The 13,083-nt window shown below is 38.7% G+C and overlaps 1 protein-coding gene across 1 annotated transcript in view; it reads left to right on the forward strand.

Moving 5' to 3' along the window:
* Positions 1 to 13,083, forward strand: part of TENM3 (teneurin transmembrane protein 3) — a 2,200,211-nt gene that overhangs the window by 331,633 nt on the left and 1,855,495 nt on the right. Inside the window, exon 3 of the mRNA XM_043546023.1 lies at positions 3,218 to 3,267. The gene's annotated coding sequence lies outside the window, so the exon portion shown is untranslated. The remainder of the gene's footprint in view (positions 1 to 3,217; positions 3,268 to 13,083) is intronic.

A 13,083-nucleotide genomic window follows, 5' to 3' on the forward strand; every position in this document is an offset into this window, starting at 1 on the left:
ATGGTCTTGAGGTGTACTTTTCAAAGTTTACTTTATCATTAATTTGTTCGGCAGTGGAAAATTTGGAGGTTTTGAGGCTCCTCAATTCACCCTTTTGCATAATGATAAATATAATAGATGTGAATAAATGCTATTACTGTGACAAAAAGATGAATGTGCATTTTAGGTTTGTTTATTTTAATTCTTTCACTTTATGCGGTCCCCATTTCACTTTCTGTTTGAATGCCTTCCAATGGCATATCTTTGGAATTACAACACTGGGAGAGACCTGGTATTTTAGGCCCTGAATGTTAAGCATGTGAGTAGTCCCATGCAACTCTGAATTCCATAAAACTATTCATGTCTCATTAAAGTTAAGCTCATCCACTGAGATGTCACAAAGTTCTACCACCTAACTACACAATGATGCAGAACTTATTGGAGAGGTTTAAAGTATTGGTCAGATACATGTATTTTGTGATTATTGTAGTCATAAATAGAACACAAGAAATACTTTAGTCCTCAGGAGACTATGCCCATTCATGCTACCAAAATGCCACTCACTGTAGCTTATGTTGATCTACATCACATGATGGTCCCTCTTCTTTCCTGAGTTCATACTGTTATCCACTAATTTAATATTCTTGTGCTTTGAGTGCAGTGACATCAGCTGATTAAATCACTTGAAAAGGATAATGATAGCTATGTTGATATTTAAATTTGAAGCCTAATAATTATAATTTAACAGCCCAATTTGGATAAATTATTTCATGTTGTCTTCAGATATCACTACATCACTTTACTTGGATTCACAATTCGAAGATTACCTTTATAACCAGGGGTGGAAGAAGGAAGATGTTGGTGTCTTCCAATATTACTGTAGCTTTAGTGAGCCTTTCTGCATTGGGAGCCTGGTCTCTGATTTTTAAACATACCCAACACTGGTGAATTGTCAAGTTTTTAACAATTGTGCTATATACTCCTTGGTTATATGTTCTTCTTGCTAGTTCCATAGACTTCACTGCTACATGATGTAGCAAGCCTTGGTTTACATATATATATTTATAGATATTATCTGAAGCTTAAAATTCCCTTTTCCTTCCCTAAAAACTGGAAGACAGATTTGCTATGCCTGTCATATTTTTGGCATCTCTGAATCACCATATTGTCAAATTCATATTAACAAAATAGCATAATGGATAGAATCCAACAACTCTAGCCACTCAAAGTTTAAAAAAAACCTACTGTGCTTCAAGCATTATTCATTAGGGACTGGTATTTCTGAAAGCATTCACTGAATTTTCTGAATCTTGGGCCCATGTTTAGTATGATTTGCATAAGCCTACTTGTTAAAATAAATGCTATTCTGCACAATGAAGGAACCACTAATAACTGAAGGGTGAATGCAAGGCAAGAAGCAAGGAGAACTACATTTGTTCTTTAAAATCATTTTTATTTTATGACTATATTTTTTTCAATAATTATGTTGCCAGTGAGAAACATCAATCCCATGACTTACATCAATGATATAAGTGAGAGGAGTGCTGGCTAATTTTCTCACTTTTCTAATGAAGAATTGAAAAATAAATCTCAAACTACAAATATAGTGACAAGTGTGTTTGGTTCTCACTGTATCATTATCTTGGGAATGATAAAAAATCCTTGTTTTTCATGCTATTGGACTAAATGTATTTCCTGGAATAACAACTAAGGGTCAGACTCACATATGAGATGGAAACACACAGCTAAGGCATCCAAAGAGGCTCAACTCATCCCTGCAGTAGAGTCATGCAATAACCATAAAATTATTATTCACCCATATTAGTATTTGTGGTCCCGGATTAGATAAAATGTTTTTTAAAAGATGTTTCAGGATTTATAATGCTTGGTTTGGGATCATGACAAGATCTCTCTAAAGCTTTCAAACTGAAGTGTTGATATGTACCTTCAACCTTAACTGCATCATAACTAAGTTTTTGTCTGAGAATTTCCTCATTTAAAAAAGATATTTACATTTATACATGAAAAGTAAACACAAACCTCAAGACAATGTTACTATGTGATATTTCGAATGATTTGAATATATGAAGAATAAATCTTAAATCACTTTATAAAACTTTTAACTTTTAGGGCCAGATTCACTGGTAACTTCTGGCTGATCTTATGTAACTGCAGAGAAATCCAAAGCAAACAGAGCATACACATCTTTTAAGATATATTTATGTCTGCTTTCTATCTCTAGAGCAGAACAAAGGCACAGTCCCCAAATTACCCACCCCCTTCTTCCCTTTCTGGGTATCGCTTCCCTTCCCTTCCAGTTGTCACCTATTTGATTTCCCCATTGATGTGCTAAGATTTCCCCAAGAGATTCCAAACTCAGGAGTTAGGCATTGGTTCCAGGCTGTATGAGTTGGAGTAAGTCAGCCAGGAATAGCAGTTCTGGGTAACCCTGGATAAAAGCAGAGGCGGAGAGACAGGCTTTTCTCGAATCCAGTGTTGGCTGGAGGAGGTCAGTAGAGGATTTCTGAGCAAGAAGAGCATCTGGGTGCTGCATGTTCCTATCGCTGCTTAAGGAAACAAGACTTTGTGTATATTTCTGCTATATGTGTAGACACCAAGGAATACCCTGGCTCTACATCAGCGATTACTCGTCCAAACAGAATTACCCCACAAAGCTCAAAACTTTATCTTTCCCCTGTGCCAAATGGGTAACTTTACTTTACGTAATTCAAAAACTTCATATGTATGTCGTTTGTATCTATAAATCAAGTAGCTAAATGCCTAAATACTGTCACAGTAATGCACCTAGAATTCACTGGAGGTGCAGAATTAAATGCTTGGCTGAGGCACTTGAAAAAATATGACCCAAAAGATAGAGGTAAAACGCTATGCTGCAAGACTTCACTGGGTGGTATTCTATGTATTTTCACAAAAGGAAAGAAAAGAAAGCGCACACAAATGACTGGGAGCTAGATTTTAAAGGTATTTAAATGCCTAGAGATGTAGATAGGTGCCTATACACTTTTGAAAATCCCACAGGGCTCTTAACTCCCACTGAAATAGTACATCTCTTAGTTATTAACATTAAACAATGGATAATAATTGAGATTAATGAATAAACATGATTGCCAGTATTTCCATTGAAGTGCTCTATACATTTGCTGAGTAATCAGAGATTTGCTTATAGTTAAAATGTTGAAATATCACTAATAATCAATTATATGTTGTGTTTTAACAGGTGAATGTTCCATTTTAAGGGTCTGTCAAAGGTGGAAAGTCTTTCAAAAGGTAAGGACCTTTTCAGAAATACTATATTAAAATGATCATGCCTGCTGACGTATCTGTTAGAAAAGAAACTGAAAAATGTTAATTCTGCATTGACTATATGACTGATAGTTTTGTAGACCCAAAACAAAGAATATGTAGTATTCATTATCATAGGCTTTGGCTTGGTGTTAGTTGTGCTGTGTTGAAAATAAAGAACAAGCTGTCATTCTTCTTTTCTTAGTAAGAATAATGAATTAACTTGATAGATTCAGAAAAAAGTGCTTGCTGAATGGAAGTAAAATATAGACATCATGTAGCAGTTTGATGACACTTGTTTTTGTGTGAGATTAAATAGGTAGTAAAGAAAACTAATAGGGACAATAAAATGTTCATGGTTTTGAGCAAGAAGTTTTTTGTGGAATGTTGCAAGTTGCTGATTTTATTTGTTTGTTTGTTTGTTTAAAATGTGACTCTCATTCAGAAAAGGAAGACATAGAGACGTAAATCACCTGTCTTACTTTTACTATGCTATTGAGAAATACCATGCATTGGCCTTACTGTTGTACTCGCCCTTTCTCTTTTCCCTCTCCTCCACTTTCCCCCCACACCTCTCTCTCTCTCTCTCTCTCTCTCTCTCTGTCTATATATTATTCAAACATTTAAAGTATAAGGCATTTGTAGATGATTTTGATTCCAAAAGTTCTATTTCACGTTGAGAATTCTTTAAATTTGGACAAAATATTTAAAACTGAGGAAAATCACCTGGAAATCACTCCTTATCCTGCCTAAATTCTTTGTTGTGGTTCTTCATGATTTTGGTGTGACCATTTCTCTTCTGGCAGTAGGTGATTAAGTCCTTGAATTGGCAATATACAGGTATAGCGGTCAAGAAAATGGTATCATAGAGACTTTACTGATGATCTTCCCAGCCTCCCCAAGGTACTAGTGCTTGGGACAGCATTTTCTTCTGATTGGATATCATTTAGCCAGGGAAGACAATTAAAGGGATTGTGGTCCATATTAAACTCTCTCCTTGAAACAAAATTGTTGACCAGAGAGAGACAGAGTAAGATCAACAATCTGACTTCTTGATCACCTTAGGCCCACAAAATGTAGCAGTTGAGAAGAAGCTGAAGTCTCTCCTGTTAACCAACAGTTTAATGTGAGAGGCAGAAATCTCCCTTAACTAGCTCTACAAGTCTCTGAAGCAGAGCAGGAGAGTGCTGTAGAAAGATCAGCCTGTTCTGTAGTCACTATCCTGCTTGCACAGCCATCTGGGCCTTGTGCTACCTGAAAAGAAACTGATTTCTGTTGCATCCTTAAATAAGTGGCTTCTTGTGTAATGAATAAATAAATAATTCTAAAAATTGCATTGGTACAGGTTCCTGGCCTGGACGGGTCTCCTAGTTCTGTATTATTAGTTGATCATGCTCTTTTATTGTGTATGTCTCTTTCTTGATCAGATTCCACTCTCCCAATCTCATATATTGACTAGACCTCATCCTGGTGCGTGTTTGCGTGTTTGCAATGGTTTAGATTAATCAGAATTTCAGATCTACTATAACGGAGTGATTTCAAAATTCTCAAAGTGTGTTATAACTAATGAAAATAAAAATGCACAATTGGAAATTCTGGAGAAAATCATAGTAATACAAGTGGGCTTATTTTTGTGCTGTGTGCCTGAGTCTCCCCTCCTCTTCCCCCCAGGTCTTTTCACTATATAGAAATACATTTCTTTTCCTTCTCAGATACTACAAATAGGCTTTGGTCTTGCTAGGAATTTAAACACAATATTGGCTGAGATGCTAAAAAAAGTCAAAGAAACAAAGAAAATAGCTTAGAAGTGATAAATGAGACTTTAGTTCCCTTTAAAGAAAGAGAATGCTGTAGTTTAAGAGGGATCCTATCTGACATTATTGAAGATGAAAAAGACATTAAAGGATATGTGGTAACGAGTTAAGAAAATGCATGCCACCATTCTGACAGGCATAGCTAACCACAAAAAGAAATCTATTCAATGTAGGTAGTTCAGAAAAACAAAAACAAAAAAACTAATGACACTGTAATCCTCTTGAAAACTTGTATTGCTTATTAAAAAAGTCCAGTCCAGTAAGATTTTAGTCTTGCAGTATTAGTTAATATTTTATTGTGAGATAATTATGTTTCTCTTTCTTTTAATATAATGGTGACTGCACACTTTGACTGAGGTGGAGAAAATATACTGTACATTATAAATTATTTCAGTCAGGACCAAATAATCGATGCCAGTCCTTGCTGTTCTACATATCTGAGGCATTATATCATGACAAAACTGCTTCCCAAGTGTACAATATCTATTTATTTTTTCAGCTTAGATTGTGAATTAAAATTATTTCTATAAAAACATATGGTCCTCAAATATAAAAGAACAGATATGCATCCTGTTACAAACAATATTTACAGAATGAAAACAGATATTCAAAATTCCCATAAGAATACCTCAAAATATAAATATGTATATTTATGCTAGGTTTCAGAGTAACAGCCGTGTTAGTCTGTATTCGTAAAATGAAAAGGAGTACTTGTGGCACCTTAGAGACTAACCAGTTTATTTGAGCATGAGCTTTCGTGAGCTACAGCTCACTTCATCGGATGCATAGCATATCGTGGAAACTGCAGAAGGTCTTCTGCAGTTTCCACGATATGCTATGCATCCGATGAAGTGAGCTGTAGCTCACGAAAGCTCATGCTCAAATAAACTGGTTAGTCTCTAAGGTGCCACAAGTACTCCTTTTCTTTTTATATTTATGCTACATGTATTGGTGGGAATTTGACCAATTTACTGTATTTCGTGGATCTAAGGTGCGATAATATAAATGTTTGGGAAATATATGACTGTTTATTTGAATAGTTATATAAATATGTATTTCTTGCAACAAACTTTCAAGCTTCACTGCCAAACTTACTGTATTGAGACTGATATTGAAGTATACTGTACTTCTGGGTTTGTTTGATCTAGGCAGTTTAAAAAAAATATTTTTAAAATGGAAGAATAGATTTTTATGGTTCTTCAGCCATTAAAAAATAAAAATAGGCAGGTCCCTGTCCTCAGAACCTCACAATGTAGGGCTAGATTGAACCCAGCCCTATATAGAAATGCAAAGGGATAATGGGAGGAAAAATGAAAGAAGTCTCCCCACCAGCCATGTAGGTGCTTGTGAGATAGCTAAGCACAATCTTGGCACTTGCTTTCTCCTTGAACAAAGATGCTAGTGCTGAGAACAGTGATAGAAACCCCAATAAAGGAGGGGTTAGGGAGGGCAAGTATGTAGTGGTCATGGCCCTGCTCGTTCCTTCACACCAGCCTGCCCAGCAGAGCTTGGTACACTTGGGAGCGCAAACCACACTCACTGAAAGGTCATTACAGCAGTCTTCTTTTCTGAACACTCCTTCAACACTTCTGGGGGCATTTATTACCAGGAGGTAATGCTAAGGCAAATGGTTGATTCACCAAGTAAATGAGACAGTTATAACTGCAACAAAGTGATATCAGTTCTATGGAATAAGCCAGAGTCTTCTCCAAGAAAATTTTACTGGCTTTCTCCACCTGCACTTCGTTTGCATGGGGGAGTCTGGATAAGCACAGGGAGAGGAGGCAATGGTAGCATGGGGAGAGGAGGCTAACCCATCACTATTATAACTATTTCCATGACTATAGCAGCTTGGATAAAGAGTAAAACAAATAAAAAATTTTCAAAAATCTTTATCTTTATTTTTTAAACATTCAGTGGAAATTTCTAAAATCAAATACATTTCAACAATCTTTATTGCTGGTTGAAAATACAAAACGATGCAGTGGGTTATTATCACCGTTTAAATTTCCAATGAGAAATTTTATCAGGGAATCCAAATTCTAATAATTTTGACCAGTTCTACCGATGTCCAATACTTCTCAGGGCAGGAAAGAGTTGCACACTGGTAACCACTTTATTGCTGGTTTAAGTGCATTAGGCCAATATCCTACATCCTCTGCTAAAATTTATGACAGAAGGTCAAAGGACTCACACAGCTCCGTCATGTTCACCTTGTTGAGGTTCTTTGGAAGGGGGTAAAGAGTTTGCTGAGGAAGCTGAGGGTGAAGCTTTTAAATCTGAGGATCTGCAATAAAGAAAATTTTACAGTTCCGGGGTGATTTCTTGTATCCCCTCCCCATGGCAACAGGACTCCTCAGGCAACAATGCTGCCATTGTCTTCACTACCTCTGTCTGGACAAACAGCCTCTGCCCCCCATCGTAACAGATACAGAGCACAAGTTATTTCATAAAAGACCACTTTCAAGAGTGACTAAAAGTTACAAAATCAGGTAAACAAGAAAAACAGAACAGATGTTACATAAATCTGTAAACTTACCAGCATGCCTGCATACAAAAATACCCATTCTTATTCTTGTCTGTAGCTGTATTCATCATTAAAAAGTGTTGTTCATTGCCCGAAGAAACTTTATATTGAAGCCTTCAAACAGCATTCTTGTTAGTAAAATCTGATGGAAGTGCAAATACAGGAAAATGCAATAAATATTTATTTATGCCATGAATCATTGCCAAAGTTTCTGTACCCTAAAGGCACATATATTGCATACAAGAGTATTTCAGTTACTTATGATTTCTTCTCTGTGCATTTGCAAGAAATATTAATGCAAGGATATGCCATACACTTTATTTAAAACCTCATTTGTCAAGTTGGTGTGTTTGAAGTAGAAAATATACCATTTTAAACACACTTGTTTTGGGCTATATGGGTTATTCTATTTCTACAAGTTAGGAACAGTAGCTAGGGTGGGTAGAGCTAAAGGGTCAGTGTGATTTGGGAATTCAAAGAGGTTGGAGCTCTTGAGAGATTTTTAGAAGCACCTATTTGGCTTAGGAGCCTAAGTTCCTTTGAAATTCAAGGATTTGTAAATGACTGGAAAATAGCAAAACTAATACCTGTATTTAAGAATGAAGTGGGGGAAAAAAGATCTGGGCAACTACAGACCAATTATTCTGACATCAATAGGCTTTAGAACTAATTTTGAAAGAAAGACTAAAGACATGGAGGTAAACGCAAAATGAGATAAAAGGCTACATGGGTTAACCAAAGGTATATTTTGCCAGACTAACCTCATATATTCTTTGATAAGATAACTGATATTTTCTGACAAAGGAAATGCAGTCAATCTAAGCTATCTGGGCATCAGTAAAGCATTTGATATAATATAATTTGGGAAATTATTAGGTAAAATTGAGAAGATGTGGATTAGTATAAGAATTATAAGGTGGATACGGAACTGGCTAAAGGGGAAATGACAACATGAGCCATGACAACTTGTTAAAGGTGAAATGAAAGGAGAACTGTTGGGATGTAGGGGGGCTTACTAGTGGAGTTCCTCAAGAATTGGTCTTTCAACTGACTTTATTTAATGTTTTCATTAATGATCTTGGAACAAAATTTAGGAGTGTGCAAATGAAATTTGCTAATGGCACAAAGGTGGGAGGCATTGTCAATACAGGGGAGGACCGGAATGTCATACAGGAAGAATGTGATGATATTAAGGACGGGATTAATAGAAATGAATGAAATTTAATACTATAAAGTGTCTGCACTGAGGGACTAATTCAAATTTCTGCTATAAACTGGTTGCTCATCAGTTGGAAATAGAGGAGGAGAAAGACCTGAGTATATTAGTCGATCATAGAATTATTATTAGACACCAGTGTGTTGTGGCCATGAAAAAGGTAAATACATCCTAGGGTGCATCAGGTGAGGCATTCCCAGTACAGATAGGGAAGTATTAATGCCATTGTACAAGGCACTGATAAGATCTCATCTGTGTACAATTCTAGAACCCATGTTGAAGTTGGATGAATTCATACTGGAAGAGGTGCAGAGAAGGACTGCTAAGATTATCAGAAAAATGGAGAGCCTATTTTATGAGATGAGAAAAAGGATATGTCTACACTGCAATTGGAAGTGTGATTGCATCTCACGTAGACATACCCATACTAGTTATAATCTAGTTAGCGTGACTAAAAATAGCAGTGAAGATGTGTGATAACAGGAGACTAGATTGATGACTCAGGAGGTCCCTTCTAGTCCTGTGTTGTATGTTCCTATATACTTCAACGTTTTTGAAAATTTTACCAACAGTTCAATCTGACTTGATGTCATGGACATACCTAAGAAGCAATAATCCCTCAACAAACAAAACACTTTTATTCCCCATTTCCCTGAGTTGATTTTCATGACAATAGTAGTAAAAAATAAAATAAAAATAAATAGGTTCTGTGATATACTTATATTCTGATATGCTGGTAAGCAGCTGGTTGATACTATTTTGAGATGCCATTCTGGCGGGTCAGTGGATGATGAAGAAAAAAGGAAGGGAAGAGTGTTAAAAACAAATTAAGAAGAAGAAATTACCCACATCAAATGCCAACCATAAAAGCAGATAGAAGAAAACTGAAGAATAAGGAATAAGCATTCTCTATTTTTTCATAGTTTTTATAAATACCTTGAGCATAATGAGTCTATGAGGGGAGGGGAAGCATTTAAAACGAACCATACTTGGTTCAATTGCTTACAATATTCAAGAAATCATTAATGTGTGAGGAGCTTAGTTTAAAATAGGTTGTGAAAGGGGGACTTCTAGAGGTTATATGTGTTGAGGGTTAAAGAAAATGGCCCTAAATCAGGTTGAGTACTCATTTCAAACTGCCAAACACTTTCTGAGATCTGTCACCATCCATGATAGGCTGCAAGGAGAGTATACCAAAGAGGCTCATGCTACACCAGGGTGTCTGCAGTGCTACAAACTTCTCAGGCCTTGCATCAAGATCTCTTTTTGGCATTTCTGCTCTAGCATATGTCACTACCAACCAATCTAGTGGATAACCAGTGAGGCAGTCTCAACAAGGCACTTGCAATTTATTTTGCTTTGACTTTTATATCACAACATTTAATGCTTAGATCAAACTAATAGAAAGCACCCTAAATATGTGATTATCAGTAAGTATGTCCTGCACTCTTGGTGACTTCTGTTCTTAATGTAAATTTGTAAATATAGTTCAACATCAACGTTTATTGTACTGTTAAGTAGAGGATTATAAGAATAGTCGTGACCATTCATGTTAAGTGGCTTGTAAATTATCAATGTGCTGTTTATGAGCAGTGATATACTATATATTGAATCATGCAAGCCACTGAGAGATTTAGGTAATCTAATATATTCCCCTACCATTGCAAAATTGGCTCGTATAGTGTACTTTTTCTGTGCTTTGACTAGTTTTAAATGAGTAGAGTGATGGAACTGGCACCTTTTACTTTGAAGAGATTACTCCACAGTCTTATGAGATTTCATAGTTAAGAACAAAAAGAAAAGGAGTACTTGTGGCACCTTAGAGACTAACCAATTTATTTGAGCATAAGCTTTCCTGAGCTACAGCTCACTTCATCGGATGCATAAAGAACATTTTTCTAATGTTCCACCTAAATTTTCATGAACTTAATTTAATCTCATTACTCCTATTTATATCATCCTTGTCTTCTATGACACTATTCTCCCTTCGTGATATTCACACCCTTCAAATACTTCTTAATGAAGTATTATCTGTACAAGCCAATTACATAAAATTTTCTCAGTCTTGACTAGTTAAAAGAACAAAAAAAATCTAACCAGCACTTCAATTGTTTTATATTTGGCTCGCTGATTTTTCTCCAGTTTAACATCATCCTGGTATTGAGGTACTGAGAACTGGGCAAATTATTGTAGGTATGTCTTTAGAAAGAGACTGTCACTTCTCTGGACCTTGATATGAAGCTTCTTTGTATGCAAATCAAAATTACTGTATATTTGTCTGCTTTAATAGTGCAGAGCTCCCGCCAGGAGTCTGCCATGTATCTTAATTGTAGGAAATACCCCTGTAGCAATTAAAGTGCTGTCAATAGCGTGTTTGTATATTCAGGACGCTCTGAATGAACCAAACCTCATCTGATGCTTTTCACGCTGTCCCCCTGGGCCATAGACGACTTTGGGGTATATTTATTTGTACAAAGTGCTGCCTCTGACAAATCAGTCTTCAGGCTGTGTTTGCTGCTGGGTTTGTCAGCAGCCATTTGCTGCAAGTGGTCAGTGAGGTTGTTTGAGGTTGTTTCCACAGCACTGTGGGGCTTCCAAAGTGTAGTGGGCTTCCCCGAACCAGGATGTTCTTCTACACTGAGCCCAGGAGACGGGGGTGAGGCTGATTCCAGGGTTGAGTGTTCTCTGCAACAGACAGAGGTTGGAGGGACAGGTGGCACAGGTGATTTCCTGTCAAATTGTCCATCTCAGAGTATACTTGAGGGGGACGGGACTGAGCCTTGTGGGGTAACAAATAGGCCAGGGCCAGGAACGGGAGTCCCAAAATCTATATCAGACCCATCTGGAGGGTGCTCCCCTACTGGGGACACTAATGGGGTTGCACAGCTGCTGCAAGCTAATCTGCAGTTGTTGCGACAACTTCAGGCATCTGTGCGTGATGCGTCTGGCCTAGAGTTGCCAGGTGTCTGGTTTTTGACTGGAAAGCCAGCTCAAAAAGGGATCCTGGCGGCTCTGGTCAGCACCACTGACCGGGACATTAAAAGTCCAGTCGGCAATGCAGTGGGGTTAAGGCAGGCTCCCTGCCTACTGTGGTTCCACGTGGCTCCTGGAAGCAGCGGCATGTCCCCGCTTCGGCTCCTATGTGTAGGGCAGCCAGGGAACTCCGCACGCTGCCCCCATCCCAAGCGCCGGCTCCGCAGGTCCCATCGGCTGGGAACCTGCCTCAGTCTGGAGCCCCCTGGAGCCTCCAGCCCTTCTGTACCCCAAACCCCTTATCCCTGTCCCCACCCCAGAGTCTGCACCCACAGCTGGAGCCCACACCCCGTCTCACATCCTAACCCACTGCCTCAGCCTGGAGACCCCTCCTGCACCTCCTCAGCCCGAGCCCCCTCCTGAACTCCTCATTTCTGGCCCCACCCTGGAGCCCGCACCCCCAGTGGGAGCCTTTACCCAGTCCTACACCCCAAAGCCCTAGCCAGCCTGGTGAAAATGAGTAAGTGAGGGTGCGGAGAGCGAGCAACAGAGGGAGGGGGGATGGAGTGAGTGGTGGGTGGAGCCTCTGAGAAGGGGTGGGGCAGGGCCTCGGAGTGGGGGCATGGCAGGGGGCGGAGCAAGGGCGTTTGGTTTTGTGAGAGTAGAAAGATGGCAACCCTAGTCTGGCCTGTGTTCCAGGGGAGGACCAGCATGGGCATGACTTTGGGAGTCAGGAGACAGGAAGGTGGGGCAGATCCCACACATGGGTGTGGGGGGAAGTGGTGTGGTGGAAACCCGTGGGCACATTTCAACTCACCAGTCTTTAAGACGTATAACCTCCTGGGATAGAGTTGAGCTTCCTGGTGGGGGGAAGGAGTGGGAGGGATCAGGACACCGAAGATGCCCCATCAGTCAGTCCTGAGCATGGTTATGCTGAGGTGGGTGACCCAATGGAAGTTCACTTGCTCAGTATGACTAAGGATAAAATCCTGAGAGGGGAATAAGTGGACATATTATCACTCTTGCACAGGGAGGCGTTGAGAGAAAGTAAGCTGGGACAGAGCAAACAGAATAAGGAGTTGACCAAGCAGCCACGGGTCCCTAGAATGTGAGAAATTGAGAGGCTGCCTTCCTTATTTATGCAGGTGTTCTAATACAGACTTACCCAAAGAGAAGACCTGCCTTGTTTAAGTATATGAATATAATCAGGAGGGCATACAGTATGTCTGGGGGCATGTCTTGGTTTAATTATGACAAGCAGTTTCAATTAA

Source organism: Chelonia mydas, chromosome 4 (assembly GCF_015237465.2).
Source record: "Chelonia mydas isolate rCheMyd1 chromosome 4, rCheMyd1.pri.v2, whole genome shotgun sequence".
In the NCBI taxonomy this organism is placed as follows: Eukaryota; Metazoa; Chordata; order Testudines; family Cheloniidae; genus Chelonia; species Chelonia mydas.